General features: G+C 37.7%; 1 long non-coding RNA gene and 1 pseudogene across 1 annotated transcript in view; one reads left to right on the top strand and one right to left on the bottom strand.

The window, feature by feature from the left end:
- LOC132683203 (uncharacterized) overlaps nucleotides 1-15,800 on the top strand; it is a 33,146-nt gene extending 17,346 nt beyond the window's left edge. Inside the window, exons 8-9 of the long non-coding RNA XR_009612100.3 lie at nucleotides 8,667-8,770; nucleotides 15,714-15,800. This is a non-coding gene — a long non-coding RNA (uncharacterized LOC132683203). The remainder of the gene's footprint in view (nucleotides 1-8,666; nucleotides 8,771-15,713) is intronic.
- On the bottom strand, nucleotides 13,723-15,179 carry LOC132684237 (eukaryotic translation initiation factor 3 subunit E pseudogene; annotated as a pseudogene).
- Nucleotides 15,801-16,314: the final 514 nt, after the last annotated feature.

The following is a 16,314-nucleotide window of genomic DNA, read 5'->3' as shown; positions in this document are numbered from 1 at the left end:
AAATAAATGATAAAAAGACAATGATAAATCATGCTGCTTACTCTTCCTTCATCCATTCATTGAATAAATATTTATTGAGTCTCTACTATGTGCCAGCCATTGTGCCACAGCAGATTTCTAACCTCCCTCCACTGACTAAAATAGAATTGTGTGATTTGGATAATTTCTAGGCAATATTGCTAACCAAGTGAATTTTTCAGAGACGTTGCTCTTCCCTCTCCTGAGACTCTGCTTCTTGCCTTCCCAGAATGATCACTCTTCAATTCTACCTGCTAGCATTTTTCTCTCTCCTTTCAATTATAATCTCTTCTAAGCATCAGCCTATAAAGGCCTAAGTCTGAAATCCAATGCTAACATAAAGCAATAAGGCAATGTGTGTGTGTGTGTGTGTGTGTGTGTGTGTGTGTGTGTGTAGAAAGATGTTTTGGAGTGAGACTTCTACTTGAAGGCCTACAGATCACATAATGTTGGTACCATTTTCTTCCCCTTCAAAAACCAAATTTGTGTACATTTCTTTGAAGTCCTTGGGGATAGAAACCATTTATATTTCTTTGATCTCTCTGTAGTAGATAAAAAAAAAACTTTTCTAGAATGAGTTAGAAATTTTAGTTTATTCACTAATTCATTCAACATTTGAGTACTTACTCTATGTTGTTCTAGGGGTTTTGGGATATAGAAATGAACAAATTAGGGGCGCCTGGGTGGCTCAGTCGGTTGGGCGGCCGACTTCGGCTCAGGTCATGATCTCGCGGTCTGTGAGTTCGAGCCCCGCGTCGGGCTCTGTGCTGACAGCTCAGAGCCTGGAGCCTGTTTCAGATTCTGTGTCTCCCTCTCTCTGACCCTCCCCTGTTCATGCTCTGTCTCTCTCTGTCTCAAAAATAAATAAATGTTAAAAAAAAATTAAAAAAAAAAAGAACAAATTAGACAAAAACAAAAAAATCCTTATTCTCATAGAGCTTACATTCTCGTGGGGGTAAGATGACAATAGAGTAAACATCATAAATAAGTTAATTATAGAGTTTGTAGTAATGTATTAATTTTCAAGTGAATAAAGTAGAACAGCAAAAGAAAATTTGGAAATGCTAAGGGTAGTAAAATTGAGATTTTAAGTAGGATGAGGAGTAGACCTTATTGAAAAGGTGACATTTGAACAAATACTTTAAGGAAGTGAGGAAATTAGCCACTTGGATACTTGGGTAAGAGTGTTCTAGATAGAAATAGAGTATGTGCAATGGCCTGAGGTGGAAAGTATTTGGCATACACCAGGAACAACAAAGGGGTCAGTAGATAAGGAACAGAATGAACAAAGGGAAGAGAAGTAGGTGTTGAGCTCAGAGGCACCATAGTGTGTGGGCCTTTTAAGACATTGTACAACTTTAGCTTTTCTTCTGATTAAAATGGAGAGCCATTACAGGGCTTTGAGTGACATAATTTGATTCATCATTTTAAGGGCTCCTTTTGGCTGCCTGGGCAAGAGTGAAGGCAGAGAGGCCCATGAGAGGCAAATTTGGTAACTGAAGAGTAAGTTTCATTGTTTCATTTGTTTTAAGTGGAGAACTATAGGGGTTCCTGGGTGGCTCAGTTGGTGAAGTGTCCTACTCCGGTTCAGGTCATGATCTCACAGTTCATGGGTTCGAGTCCCATATCAGCTCTGTGCTGACAGCTCAGAGCCTGGACCCTGCTTCAGATTCTGTGTCTCCTTCTCTCTCTGCCCCTCCCCTGCTCACACTCTGTTTCTCTCTGTCTCTCAAAAATGAATAAACATTAAAAAAAAAAAACAATTAGATGGAGAACTCTGATTCTCTCCTGTAGAATCTCCCCACTCCAATTAGCCGCTACAGGAAAAAAAATTGTTATTTCTTTGTAGGCATAGATTAGTTGAATCCTGTGCTTAAGGGCATGGAAGGCATCTATCTCAAGGGAAAGGGAGAGCAGGGAAGGGCAAATTAGGGAGTAACCACTTACTGCACTGGGCGACATTTCAGGCTTCTTACTTTAGAAACACCAGGGCATCTGAAACAATAATAGCACAGTAATAATAATAATATTCCTGGGGCCAAAGCCAAAATAATTAAATTGGAATCCTATGTTTGAACCTTAGCCACTAGTTCATTTTAGAAGTGTCCTGATTCCCATGTGCAGTCAAGACTCCTAGTTACTGGGCTACACATTGGAAACTCTAGAAATCCGTCTTCTACATATGATTTCCAAGGTTATTCTATTCATTTATATTCATTTTCAGCCAAATGGGAAGAAAACAGGAATAGCATGTCCAGGGCTAGTGTCTTTTAAGCAGAAGTTCTGCTTCCTTATTTTTATATTTCATCAATGAAAAATGAATTTTTTATTCATACCTAATCACAGGGGAGACTAGGAAATATAATTGAGTTGGGTATCCAAATGCGGATAATTGTGCATTGTGGAGGGGGCAACTAAACTGTTTGCCATATTATCTTGGTATGACAAGGGGGAAGATAAGTTTGGGGACTACTTGACATGGGCCACTTTTTTATCCAGCCAGTTAGAGACAAAAACCGAAGTCTATGAAAGCTGAGGAATTGAAACACTTGAATTCTAAAAGGTTTTCCTTTCTTGTCTACTCTGCGTCAAAGTAATGTGAAGGGCGTGGAGTTGACTATGAACATAAGCATAGCAGCATACGAATTTTCTCTGTGGTTTGTTTCCATAGTTTCTATAACTGACACTGACTCAAAAAGCCTGGAGTATGGGAGAGAAAGTGGGGAGGTCACAGGATAGTGTCCCTTTGTGCTGAGAACCTAGGCTTGTTAAATATATGACCTATTTAACTTCCCCTCTACTAGAGATCCACCATTGTGAGTTTTCTTAAATGTAGTGGGTTAGAAACAGAGCATCAGGATCTGACCGTGCTGTTTCAAGTGTCTATTACAACCAGTAATTGTTAGGCAAGAAGACTGGAGATGTCATGCACAGTCATTGGGTGTCCTGACAGTGGGTGGTAGGAAGACAATTGGATATTGGCCGAGGGAATGCCTAGCGTACAATAAGCGCAAAGAAGCATTCCAGAAGCAAGTGAAGAAGGAGAGGAAAGGAGAGGAAGAGAAAAATAATTTTCCATTTTGGAATAGCCAACTTGAGGTCCTGGAATCTGAAAAAAGCTTGCTCGTATCAGTTCAGGGTGATTATACAATTAAGAGCAAACAAGTCTCACAATCCAAAACTCACAGCTGCTTCTTTTGAAGCTATGATTGTAACAATTGCTCTCTTAATCAGAGAGATTAATTAACTTTCCCAAGGTCGCATAGATTCATAGCCAAGCCTGGCAACTTCATCAGACTTTGTCTTTTAATCTTGCTTGATTAGTTTTATTTTATTGTCTCACTTTTCCTGATCCTGTAAGTTCCTTTTGCAACTAGACATTAAGTTGCATTGATTGCAAGGACTCAAACATTGCTGCTCACAATTATTTTTATACAATGTACCCAAATATCGTTTTTCTAATAAATGCAAGAAAATGAAATACTATGTAAAGAAGTTCCTCTCATCTTCATAGAAACCAGAATATATCCTTTTATAACACTCTATCCTTACAGAATAGCATATCAAATTGTGGGAAATTTAAGAAAATGTTTCCCCCAGGAGTAGTCAGGTTATCTCTTTTGGGTTCATTGTTTCAGCAAATATTTTCCCATTGATTCAGAAGCCTTTAAAAGTAACTTCTCTTATCTTCAGCTGGTGAATAATGGCTTGATTTGAACTAAATGGGTGCAATTCTCCCTAATGTCACTGGGTATAACATCTGCTGTCATTTATTTTTCTTACTAAATTGTAACAGGTGAGACAGGCTGGAAGCTTAGGGGTAGCATTACTGCACAGAGACAGGCCAATTCCCAATCTAATGCCCAACTACATCGGGTGCAGTAAAGCCAAGTTAAGCTTTAGGATCTCAAGTGGATGTTATGGTGGTCTATGACACTGGTCATGTCAAGGAATACTTGACATCACACATAGCTGTGATGTTTTGGAATATTTTCCAGCATTTAAGGTATGGACTTTTATGGGGAACTGTTCTAGTCTCAAATGGATTGGGGTAGGGGTGGGGAAAGGATTTTTGTCCCTTGTTTTTTCTTCACTGATATACCCCTAATATGCAGAATAATATCAGGAACATAGTAGGTGCTCAATAAATACCATCTGTGGATTTAACACCCAAATCACATGTGGATTATGTCTACCTCCATGGAGAGGTCATGGAAGATGGAGGTGGAAAGGGGCAGCAAGATTGTTTGCAGTTTAGCCCAGGATCTAAAATTTAAACATGCTCAGGCCATACTCTCTATCTGAAATCAGTGGCCTCCTTTTCACACCCACCCTTCCCTAACCCATTGTCAAGTGTCCATCCTTCTAGGTCCAGATAAAATCCTACATTTCTACTGATACCATCGCAATTTCTTCATGAGAGAGAGTGTGTGTGTGTGTGTGTGTGTGTGTGTGTGTGTGTGTGTGTGTTTCTTTTTCTCTTTGCTGAGTTCATCCGGGAACTCTGTGGAATGTAGCATTTAACACCTTTCATTACTGGCTTATCACCCTAGCTTGACACAGTGCCTAGCCCCAACCCTAACATACCAACATACCAAGTAGGAAATTATTAACACTTTATTGATTATTGATCAAACTATATTACTCACTGTGGAAAACATAATTTTAAAGTTTCTTTCTTCATTTTGGGCCAGAAGAATATATGTAATAGAATAATGGAATTATCAGTGCTCCTAAAACTAAAGACTATTGCTCTAAACAAAAAGGCAGAAATATCTAGCATTTAAAACAAATTTCTCGGGGTGCCTGGGTGGCTCAGTCGGTTGAGCGTCCGACTTCAGCTCAGGTCACGATCTCACGGTCCGTGAGTTCGAGCCCCGCGTCGGGCTCTGTGCTGACTGCTCAGAGCCTGGAGTCTGCTTCGGATTCTGTGCCTCCCTGTCTCTCTGACCCTCCCCCGTTCATGCTCTGTCTCTCTCTGTCTCAAAAACAAACAAACGTTAAAAAAAATAAAAAAAAATAAAAAGAAATTTCTCAGAGAAAAGAGACCATAGTTTCAACAGGAAAATGTTGGGAAGTAAAAGGTTGTCTTTTAACCTCTATCCTGTGTGGTGATATATATATATATATATAAAATTTTTAAGTATTAGAATAAAGAGGTTTGTGAATATTATTAAGGTAGTTGACACTTTTTTTTTGAAGGAGAAATAAGCAATCCCATTCTTATGTCAGCAAAGCATTTCAGTAACTGTACCTTCTAGTCTCTTGAAGGTACAAAATAAAATCAGCTCTTACTCACAAACCTGGCTGGATGGCATGTTAACCTAAAAATATTCCTTAGCATTCTTGGGGTAACTTGCTGGCTCAGTCAGTAGAGCATGACTCTTGACCTCAGGGTCATGAGTTCAAGCTCATGTTGGGTATGGAGATTACTTAAAAATAAAATGTTAAAAAATAATAAAAATAAAATCAAATGATAAAAATGTAAACATTCCTTAGCATTCTATTTCTACTGAAATTAATTTATGAAGTTGGGGTAATGCTATATGAAGATGAAATGTTAAATGGCACATACTGAATCCCAGTGTTTCTGGATTAGGGGAACCCCTTTTCATCGACACAATTAGTCTCTACTCACCATGATGTGAAGATACATACCAGGAGCAGAGTATTCAATCAGAAAATTATTAGTCGTATTTAGAAATATTTGACTTTGAAATGATTAGCCAACAATTTTGTATGTAAAGCTAATTTCCTATATTGAAATTTTTTTTAATTTTTTTCCCTATATTTAAATTTTAATCTGATTTCATAGACCAGGCACTTTACATTAGGAAACAAAATACTCTATCAAACACATCTAGGATGCCATGCTGAATCCCTGAGAAAACTACTATCTGATAACAATAATTTTTCCATTGCCAATCTAAGTACATGCCGTATTAATTTGAAACTAGCCCTAGGCATTTAAAGTATAACAAATATATCTTTAACCTTTGCTGAGTGGTAGGTGGACTAGTGATCTAAAACTTTTTTTATGTGTATATCCTTTTCATTATAAATGTGTAAATGCACATTCCCAACATATCTATTTTTTGACTTGAAACACAAGTATATTTATACTCAATATACCATTTACAAAGCATAAACAAAATTAAAACGATGAAGTAAAACTTCTACTTCAAGGTACTTTTATGTAAAGAATTGACTTGCACACAGGCTGAGTTGCAGGTACCCTACTTTGGAAGTCACTGATCTAAATGTACATAAGGAACAAAGGGTACAGTTCAGGACCCATGGCGAAAGGGATCTTGTAGCAATATGTATGAAGGAAACACTAAATACTGCAGTGAGGAATGGTGACCTGCAGTTCTGGAAAAATAGAGGCGTAATAGTGGTATTATCATTAACACTGCAGGAGTTTAGAGGTACTATCAAGATTTCTTTTGGCACCTGGGTGGCTCAGTCAGTTAAGCATCTGACTTTGGCTCAGATCATGATCTCAGGTTCCTGAGTTTGAGCCCTGCGTCTGGCTCTGTGCTGACAGCTCAGAACCTGGAGCCTGCTTTGGATTCTGGGTCTCCCTCTCTCTCTTCACACCCTCCCCCACCCCAGCTCACACTCTGTCTCTCTCTTTCTCTCAAAATAATTAAATAAACATTTAAAAAATTTTTAAAAAGATTTCTTATCCTGCTTTTATCAAAATGATCACCTGACTGTATGGGATGTTTTTCATAATTGTAGAATGCACAAAAAGGTATTATGTAGTACATCTTTAGAGGTCACCTAATGTAAAAGTTTAGTTTAAAAAGAGCGGCCAAATGTTTTTGGTAAAGACTGCTGGTCTTCTGATGATACCAGGAGAAACACAATGAGTTCCAGCTTCATTTTGCCTTTTGGGTCTCTCTGGTGCTTCATGTGGTATCATAACACCATAATTTAAGTACTGCCTTGGCTTAAATGTTCCTCATTTATTTTTCAAAAGTAATGCTGTAAAAAACACTTCCAGGAACATTATAAATCACATGGTACTATACTGAGATACTTAACTAAATCCAGAGGCATTCCTGTTTTTCAAGTAAATACGAATTCTGTCTTGTTTGAATATGTACCCCAAATTGGTGCTATAAATTATTTTGCCTTTTGTCACCCACATAAGCGCACACACATACACACACATTTCTAGATAAATATTATTTTAGCAATTGACTGTAACTAAATACTTAGGCACTTGAAAAGATTTTTTCTAAACAAATGGATCATATGAATTTCTTTCAAGCCATTAGGTCCACACCATGAATACAGCGCCACGTGGGAAACAGCATTTTGTACACACTTTGCAATGGCAAAATAAATGTGTTTTTAAAAGAAAATTGAATACTTTTCATTTTTGAAGATTAATAACAAGTGAATTCTCCATTACTGACAAATAGCCATACAGATTCCGTTTAGAAATAGAGGCCCGACAGCAGATGTAAGTGACTATTTGGATACCTCACATTTAATTATCTTCAGGGGTAGCACATTATTACTCCTGAGAAGAGAGTTCTGAAACAGGTCAATCCCCAGCAGGCACCTGGACGTTATGGGGGTACCAGAGTGTCTCTCCATCACTGAAAAATGTCCTAGGAATATCTGAACACCAGGGGAGAGAGATTTTTTTAATGTGACTTTAAAAAAATCATCTTCTTAAGCTTCCTGATCCTCCTATATCATCATCCCAATGACATGACCAGTTGTCATTTTACTTTCTGTCTACGTAACCTCATGCACAGCTAGGAAATAATGATTTAGGACTTGAAATTCAAAACATAATGGTGTTCCTTTTTTTTTTCCATTCCTCATTTTACTCAACACCCCTGCAGAGTTGATGCAAGTACTGAGCTCCCTTTGAAGTCAGCTTGCATCATCTTTGATGGAGTATAAAGCAATAGGAGATACTGACTGTAGTTTTGAGCATCTCAATTCCCATCTCAGATGATGCCGATACATTTGTCATTAAATGCGTGACATGAGTAAATCCTTGGGAGAATTGCCAAGCAGTTAAAATTGGCAGGTATAGACTACATATTTATACTTTTATAAAAGAATAGGAAAGAAAAGTATCAACCTGTGTTTAAAGCATTTTATCTCATATTGCACTTAGGTTGTTCTTACTGTGGGTGATTTTGTAACAAATTCTTGTACTTGGTTCACTCTTTCTAATACTTGGAATACTTTGTGAAAAGTTATGTTAAACGGATATATTTAGATGCCAAAAACACTTGAGGCTTTGAAGGATGATGTTCTTCTTTGTTTAAGTAATGGTAAAATAAACCGGTTCTGTGGATGAATGCTGGTAGTGTTAGCTTTTTAACAGTTTGCTCTTGGCAATAATTATAAGCCACAGAGTGAAGATGAGAGTAATTTGGAGATAAAAAAGAGCAAGGCATTTGATTGTGAAATTCTGTCCGCCTGTATGCTGGCACAAGTACAGACCACCCATCTCTGGTTCTTGTCTTCGATAAGGCACAAGGGAAAATTGCACTCCTCTGCCCCTTTAATGGTGGGTGTCAGCCACAGGACATGTTTTGGCCAATGAAATATGAGCAGAGGAGCTGGGTGAAGCATTTGATGACTTGAACTCTCTTCTTGCTCTTCGTCTGCAGAGATGCTCACAGAAGTATGCGTGCTACAGGATCAAAGCATGCTGGAATGCCAAGTAAATACGTGGCATACAGGTGCTGTGGAAAGTGACCAAGGAGAGACCACGGTAGATTTGCCTGCTCAAAACTTTAATTTTGTTGCGTGAAACCATTGGTATTAACGTGCTGCTCGTTAACACAGCACAACCTAGGCTATCCTAACCAATATGTGTATGTGTGTTTGTGTATCTATCTATCTGTCTATGTATCGATCTATAATTAGAAAGAAAGATAATTTTCATAATTACAATAATTCAAAGTGGAAGATACCAAAAATCCATTTGTGAAATATCCTACGTCATTTTTGTGATTCCCATGGGCCTCAGTGCAATATTCTGTATATAGTTCTGTAGTAAATGTCCGAAAGTCTTCTCTAAACACTCACATTCTACTTTTGTTAGGACAATCACATCAATGCCTATTGCCGTATCCCCTTCCAAAAGTGAAACCTTCGAAATCACCTTATTTTTATAACAATGTAGAATAAATCTTGATTGCTGGTGAAGAATTTCAAAGGAGAAGGACCAGCAGGTAACAACTTTATAAGAGCTTTAGAGAGCATAGTTTATTTGAGAGAATGTCTAGTTGATTTGGGTGGCTAGATCACAGGTTACAAGAAGGCTGGGAGTAGAGAGGAGGATTATGGCAGAAAATATGTGTGGCTAATTCTTTCCTGTGTTGCCTTAAGTCTATATATCACAAGATATTACATTCCATTAAGTTCTACAACATTTTCATTAAAAATACAATCTGAATCCTAAGAGGAAAATAGTGACTACCAGAAACATAAGATTCTCGGAAGGCTCAGCAAACTGTATGCTAAATTGCAGACAGACATGTTAGTTTCCTTTGAATCAGTAATTTAAATCTTTCCCCTTATTTTTCCATCTAATTTTCAGTAGGTCACTCTCAAGTCAAAATTTAATTTTATGTGGTTGAAGTGGTAAAGCCAAAATGAAATTGCATGCTGTAGGGGGAAAACTTTAACCTACTTTTAATAGCCCCTTTGAAAGATACTTTGAAGACATGACTTACTCTCATAGTATGTTGACTATCTGAAGAATGAATTATTATATCCTTGTCAAATTTTAAATAGCATGCTGTTAAAAATATTAGTCACACAGGGGGCTGTTTGACAGTAATGTCACAGAAAAGCTCTGGTCTATACGAACAGGCAGAGTCTGCAACTTAATATCATGGTTCCATGGAGCTCTGTCTTCCACGGGCGGGCATCCATGGAGGGGTGGGGGTGGGAACCCGCTTCAGATTTCCTTGGAACATTGGCAGGATTCTGCCAACTGATGCATTTTGCTTACTGTTCCAGCCAGCTGAGAGGGCCTGTGTCTTTCTCCCTTCCGTCCATTCCTGGCAGAGCTTAGACGAGAGCCTAAAAGAAATGGAAAAAGCTATCATTTCAAGCGAGGAAGAGTTTTTTTTTTTTTTCTTAATACATCCAAGAAATGTGAGTTGAGATCTAGACTAGGGGTTATAAAGAAAATGATCCAAAGAATTTCTTTTAAAAGATAGGTTTCTTTTTTTTTTTTTAAGCCTAAAAAAATAAGATTAGAAACTGGCTTGGATAAGCCCAACTGTGATTAAAAAAATAAATTCTTTATAGTTAAGTCAAGAATTTTTCCCCTTTTTGTTCTTTGACTTTTCCTGCAGGGAAAGGGGCAATCTTTACCTAATCAGAGCAAAGCAAGAATTACTGAGGCAGCGGAAGCATCATGCAGGTGAAGGTCAGGCCAATTTTCCCCAAGTAATGCTGTTTTATCACTCATCGAACAAAGATTGGGGCCTTTCTTGCCTTGATCCTTTGTGCCTTTCCCTATTACTTTAACAGATCTGAACAAACCAGAGGCCCTTCATCCAAAAGTTCCATTTAGCTACATTTATTTCAAAACCTCCAAATTTCACGTTTCAATATTAGAGCAACTTAAGGATGATACAAAATCCACGTGTCAGGCAGGAAGGCAAAGTTACCTAGAAACAGAATTGACACGGGACATGGTGATTGTTTTCATTGGTCCTTTGCCGTTTACTGCTGGCTGCATGTCAGCTCCATTAATTCAGGCACCTTTTGGTTTCAAAGATTTCTGTCTTCTGTGTGTCTACAAGACACGAACGTTGTTGGTGAAACATTGAATTACAAATTGAATGATGTTACTCTTGGCAACCCGGATAGGGGTCAGGCGGAGAAGCCAAGACTATAAAACAAACACTCACCCTAGGGATGTGTGGTGTCCTAAATAAATGTATTCTGCAGTTGCCTCTGAGTAACTGCCTCAGAACTGTTAACACTCCTGGTCACATGCTGGTCACGTGCTGGTCACATGCTATGCCCCTTTACCCTCATTAGTAGATGTGGTGTTTTCACAGGGGGCATCAAGATGAGGACATGGGAAGAATGTCATTATGCAAAGACGAAATTAGGAATTAGTTTAATGTTTTTTTTTTTAATCATCTCATTTTAAAAAGATAGCGTTTTGATTTAAACGTAGCCCCGTGGCTCTTCTTCTTCATCCTTCGAGCTTTGACTCTGTTTTCCCAAATCTAAGGGATTTTAAGTAATCCTGGCTTGTTTATCCAGTCCTCTCCCTATTTTTCTCCTTTCATTGATCTTTCTTTTTCTCATATCTTTACATGCCAATTACTTCTCCCTCCCTTTTTTTTTTTCTCCCTTCCTTTGCAGGAGCCCAGCTAAGGGGATGGTTGCTTTCAAGTTGAGGGATCCATCTGGATACTTTTCCCCCTCCCAAAGTGGCTTAAAGTAACTTTTTAAAGCTAAAAATGTCACAGCCTCACAGGAATACTGAAAATGTTACTTTGAGGGTACTCCAATGAATCTCTAAATACTAGTGATCTGAATTCTTTACAGATGAACAGACTAGAGACCCTGAGATTAACATTCATATTTAATCTTAAATACTTTTTAGTCATTAGGAAAGATCCAGAATTACTTGGTGGCATTTTACCAGCAAGTTAGTTCCTACTGCTCTCTCTCTCTCTCTCTCTCTCTCTCGCTCTCGCTCTCTCTCTCTCTCTGGAAAGAAAAAAGAATTTAAAAGACCCCCAGTTTTTCTCTGATTTGGGGATATATACTTTCTACCACCCATTTCAAATCATGAGCTTTCACAATATATTTGCTTCCCATTCTCCAGAGTTTCATTTATCTTCAAACGGAACAATTTCAAACCACAAATTTTGTTTTTTTTTTTCTAATTATCATTAAAAGAATTCAGTGACTTCTATCACAAACATGGCTAAAATAAAAATGCTTACTTGGTAGGTTTTTAGTTGATTCAAGGGGTTTGCAGAAACCAATAATGTATGATTCTCTGGCACAGTGAGCAACATGACTTTTTTTTTTATCCGCTCACCCGATGTTTGTATGCTCAGTTAACCAGCCCTTGCATGCTCTGTCTGTTCTAAGGGTTGTGGAAATTTAAATACAGTAAATGCTCTATGACAGTGCTGATGTCGTGGAGCCAATTCATTTCCTTGAGTACAAGATCAGTTCACAATTACTGCGGGGCAGTCCATACAGGGCCTCTTAGTTGGCCATTAATTAGGCAATAGGACATGACAGGCAGTATATTTCTGGGCCATTAAACATATCTCTTGAGAGATTTTTTAAAGCAGGAGGCTAAAGGTCAAGTGACTTCAACCACTTGAGAAGTTCACTGCCAGGACTTTTTTATGACTACCAGAAAATTTAAATAGGAATTATTGAAACTAAGACAAACATGAGGATTTTTTTAGCGTATACTTAGGAAATGAGGCCAAAACAAAACTTTAAGAAATGAGTTTATACAATGCCGTGTATTGTACTATGGTTTCCCATATATCATGTCATTTAATTTTCCCAATGACCTTGTGATGTGTCCATTATCTCTATTATACTGCTGAGGCATGTGAGGCTCAGAGCAATTTTATGGCTAAAATGCTCTGTGTTATGTTTTGGAATTCTGAAATTAAATATTATTGGATTATAAACTCTTGAATTATCCAGTCTTAAAGCATTGTTCTCCCCAAACCAAACTCCACCTTCTTTTGATGAGAGCAAAGATCTTTTTAGAAAACATGGCTATCCCATGGGCTAGTAGAAAACCACTTCTTTAGACTTCAAGGCTCCTTTTAGTGAGTCTTGCAAAAATTAATAACAGAGTTTATTAAATAACTATTAATCCAATAAGTCAAAGAATAAATATAATGGTAGACATGTTAGGCAAACCATCTGGAAGAAATTTTTGAGCTTCACTGGGCAATATTTGAAATGTGTCTAGAAACTGACCCACCATGCTGAGATTCTTTCTTGATAACATCATCCTATTCAAGTACCTTATTTCATTTCCCCTGGCCCAGACATTTGTCCACATCTGTCTCCTAGGTGTCACTCTCAACTCCACTCTTGCTGTATGTATAGACACATTCTATTGATTTCTTATTGTGAAATGAACGTGGTCAGCTCTCTTTTGGGGTCAATTGTTTAATTTTCCCTAAGTTATTCCTGACCCCTCACTCAGCAGTCGGTATGCCTTGAACTTAGCCACTCAAGTCTAGCAAACTCTCTTGACTTTTTCCTACTCTACTGATTCTCACCTTTACCTGATTGTTGTTTTCAGTAGAGATACCCAGATAAGCAGGTACCTGATTTCATTTTTTATCCCAAGTGCGTATCATGGTATCAGACGTAAATGCTCAATAATTGTTTTCTTTGCTAAATTGATGAATGAATTATTTTACAGATTTAAAATTTTCAAACCATAACTAAATATTAATCAGGACAGAATGTTATTTAATATCTGATTTGATTTTTTTTTTATCCAGGATTTTTTTTTATAGCTTCCCAAACTCACTTTCACTTAAAAAACAAACAAAAGAAACAGCTTATTTTATTCAAATTTCCCCAAATGCATACTCAATATATTGTTTCTAAATGTATATCACCCTTTATATAATGGTTTTATTATTTCATCTTTATTTTTATAGTTTTTTCATCTTGTCTTTATATAGTTCTTCAGCAGAAACCAGAGTCCTATGTTGTGTAGTTAGGAGCCTACTATTCTGATTAAGTTTCTTCTTAATATTTTTGACCAACATCTGCCTTCTAAATGAAAGGCTTTTGGTCATTTCAATCACTCACTGATAGGGTGAGACTACATTGTTACCCATAACCATATGACCTAATTTAGAATCAGTCTCGGCATCCAAACTTGCATTTCTAATCAAATTTACAATCCGCCTTTGAGCTTCTTCTGGAGTCATGGTCAGTTTGCCTGTCAACATGTTAATGCCGATACACACTAGTGGATGTGAAAAAAAGTCTTAAATACGAAGAGATGAGCATTTTCAATGAAATCCTCCAGACAAGCCACCAAGAAGTCATTCACAAGTACTGAATCACATTCCCTCAGCTTTTTCTGAGCCCCATCAAAGTGGTAGTTAACATATAAGCATTCAACAAATTCTGTAATTGGGTCTGTGTCTGTATATGTGTACGACTCCTGCTGAATGACTTTAATCAGATCTTTTAGCACCTGCTGGCATTTTTGAACATTCTTGTTTGTTATGACAACTGTAGTCAAATATGTGGACAAATGGTCTGAATTGCATTAAGATAGTGTGACTGGTAAAGGAAGCGATCGATCATGTTATCACACCTTTTGGGGTGGTCGAAGGCAACAAATAAAGACCAGTGGATGAGCCATGTTCATTACTGAGGAGACCAAAATTAAGATCTCACAAAATTATCAATGATCTCTTTTAAGCATGTAAGACCTTCCATAGCTGCATCCCAATTCTGCATTAAGATTTCAGAGGCCAGTTTTCTGCCATAATGAACTCAAAGCATTTCTGTGTTTGCTGGAACCAATACTCTAAAGAAGTAAAGATGTTCTGCTGCTCCAGAGTAATTCCCACATGCATTTGGAATTCTGCATGTTTAGAATGTATCTGAATATTCTTGCCATGCTTGTCCATCAGTTGGTCAAGCAGCATTTGACCATCTCTGGTTGATGGCATTTGCCTTGTAGTTTCTGGATCTTCCAACATCTTCAAAATCGGTTTAGTTTCTCCCTGAAGCTGTTTCAGCTGTGCAACAACTGTGGTCCTTTTTTTCTGTCAAAGCATGTGGAATATCATCAGAAGAAAGATTTTTGTGTACATCCATAGCAAAGTCTGTCATGTTGGTAACATTAAGAAGATCCTATTTCCTTTGTAATAATTATTTTTCATTATTTATCTCTCCCATGGACAGAAACTTGAGCAACAGAAAGACTAGATGTGGATCCAAAAAGTGTGCAATGCAAGTAGTCAAGTTGTACTCTGCCCTCTTGCCAAGGAAAAAGCCACTTTCACTTTTAATACACCCAGAGCATTAAATATATTTTCTTTGCCTTCATGAGAAGTTTCTTCTGTCAGCTTCCATGACGCACCACTCACCTCATTTTTCTTCTGTCGAATGACTTCATTCATTCATTTATTCATGTTTATTGGGGATCGGCTATGCGTCTTCTACTTTTTATGTTATCAAGATTCTACTTTTATCAGGATTCAGTAGCTTTATGCTTGGTTAAAATTGTTTCCAGATTCTGACCCTACATTATTGCTCAGTCTGTTTTCAAAATTGTACGATTTTGTTGTGTGTATGTGTGAGTGTATGTGTGTGTGTGTGTGTGTGTGTGTATGTGTACCTCTGGATATACTCCAGGTCAGAATTTAGTGAGTCAAAAGTTGTTATGCAAAAGACATTTCAAACCAAAAGAATGTCCTTTGGTCACCCTCTTGGTCAAACTCGTAAGAAATCCACATGGTTTTCTTTTGTCTCCACTGGCTAAAATCAGAGGAAATCCCTGTACATTTTTTTTTTTTTCATTTAAATCTAGGCCAGTTCGATTAAACAACAAACAAGGCTTTCTTGAGTTTTCAAGAGGGGGTTGCAACATTGAAGGGAAGGGAATAGCTATTGCCATAGGATATGAGCTTGTGAAGATGTGTGCAACCTTGCAGGTGCTGACAGCCTTCCTGTGGAACCGAGAGGGGTGCTTGCCTGAGAGAGGAGCCAGCCTAAAGAGAAGACCCCATGAGAGGTAGGGAAAAGCAGGCTGACTTCTGATGTCATCCTTCAAACTTCTGGATCCAGTAATAAAACTCATGAAAACCAACAACCATTCTTTCTACATCTTTTCTTTAAATCAGTTGGGCGTTTAAATTTTGTTTCATTTTTTTTTTTTTGTCATTTGAAGCCAGTATAATAAAGATAAGATTCATAAAATTCTGGGTGTAGGGGCTCCTGGGTGGCTCAGTCAGTTAAGCGTATGACTTCAGCCCAGGTCATGATCTCACAGTTTGTGAGTTCAAGCCCCATGTCAGGCTCTGTGCTGACAGCTCAGAGCCAAGAGCCTGTTTCAGATTCTGTGTCTCCCTCTCTCTCTGCCCCTTCCACGCTCACACTTTGTCTATCTCTCTCTCTCAAAAATAAACATTGAAAAATTTAAAAAAAAATAAATTACTTTTCCAAAGTCTATTACTTGAAATATTGACCCAGTGGTCAGGTTTATTCTGTAAGAAAGAAATCCTGTTTTTGCAAGGACTGTTCATATGTTGGGTC

The sequence above is a fragment of the Panthera onca genome, chromosome C2 (assembly GCF_046562875.1).
Source record: "Panthera onca isolate mPanOnc1 chromosome C2, mPanOnc1 haplotype 2, whole genome shotgun sequence".
NCBI lineage: Eukaryota > Metazoa > Chordata > Mammalia > Carnivora > Felidae > Panthera > Panthera onca.
This window is presented reverse-complemented; position numbering and strand designations above follow the sequence as displayed.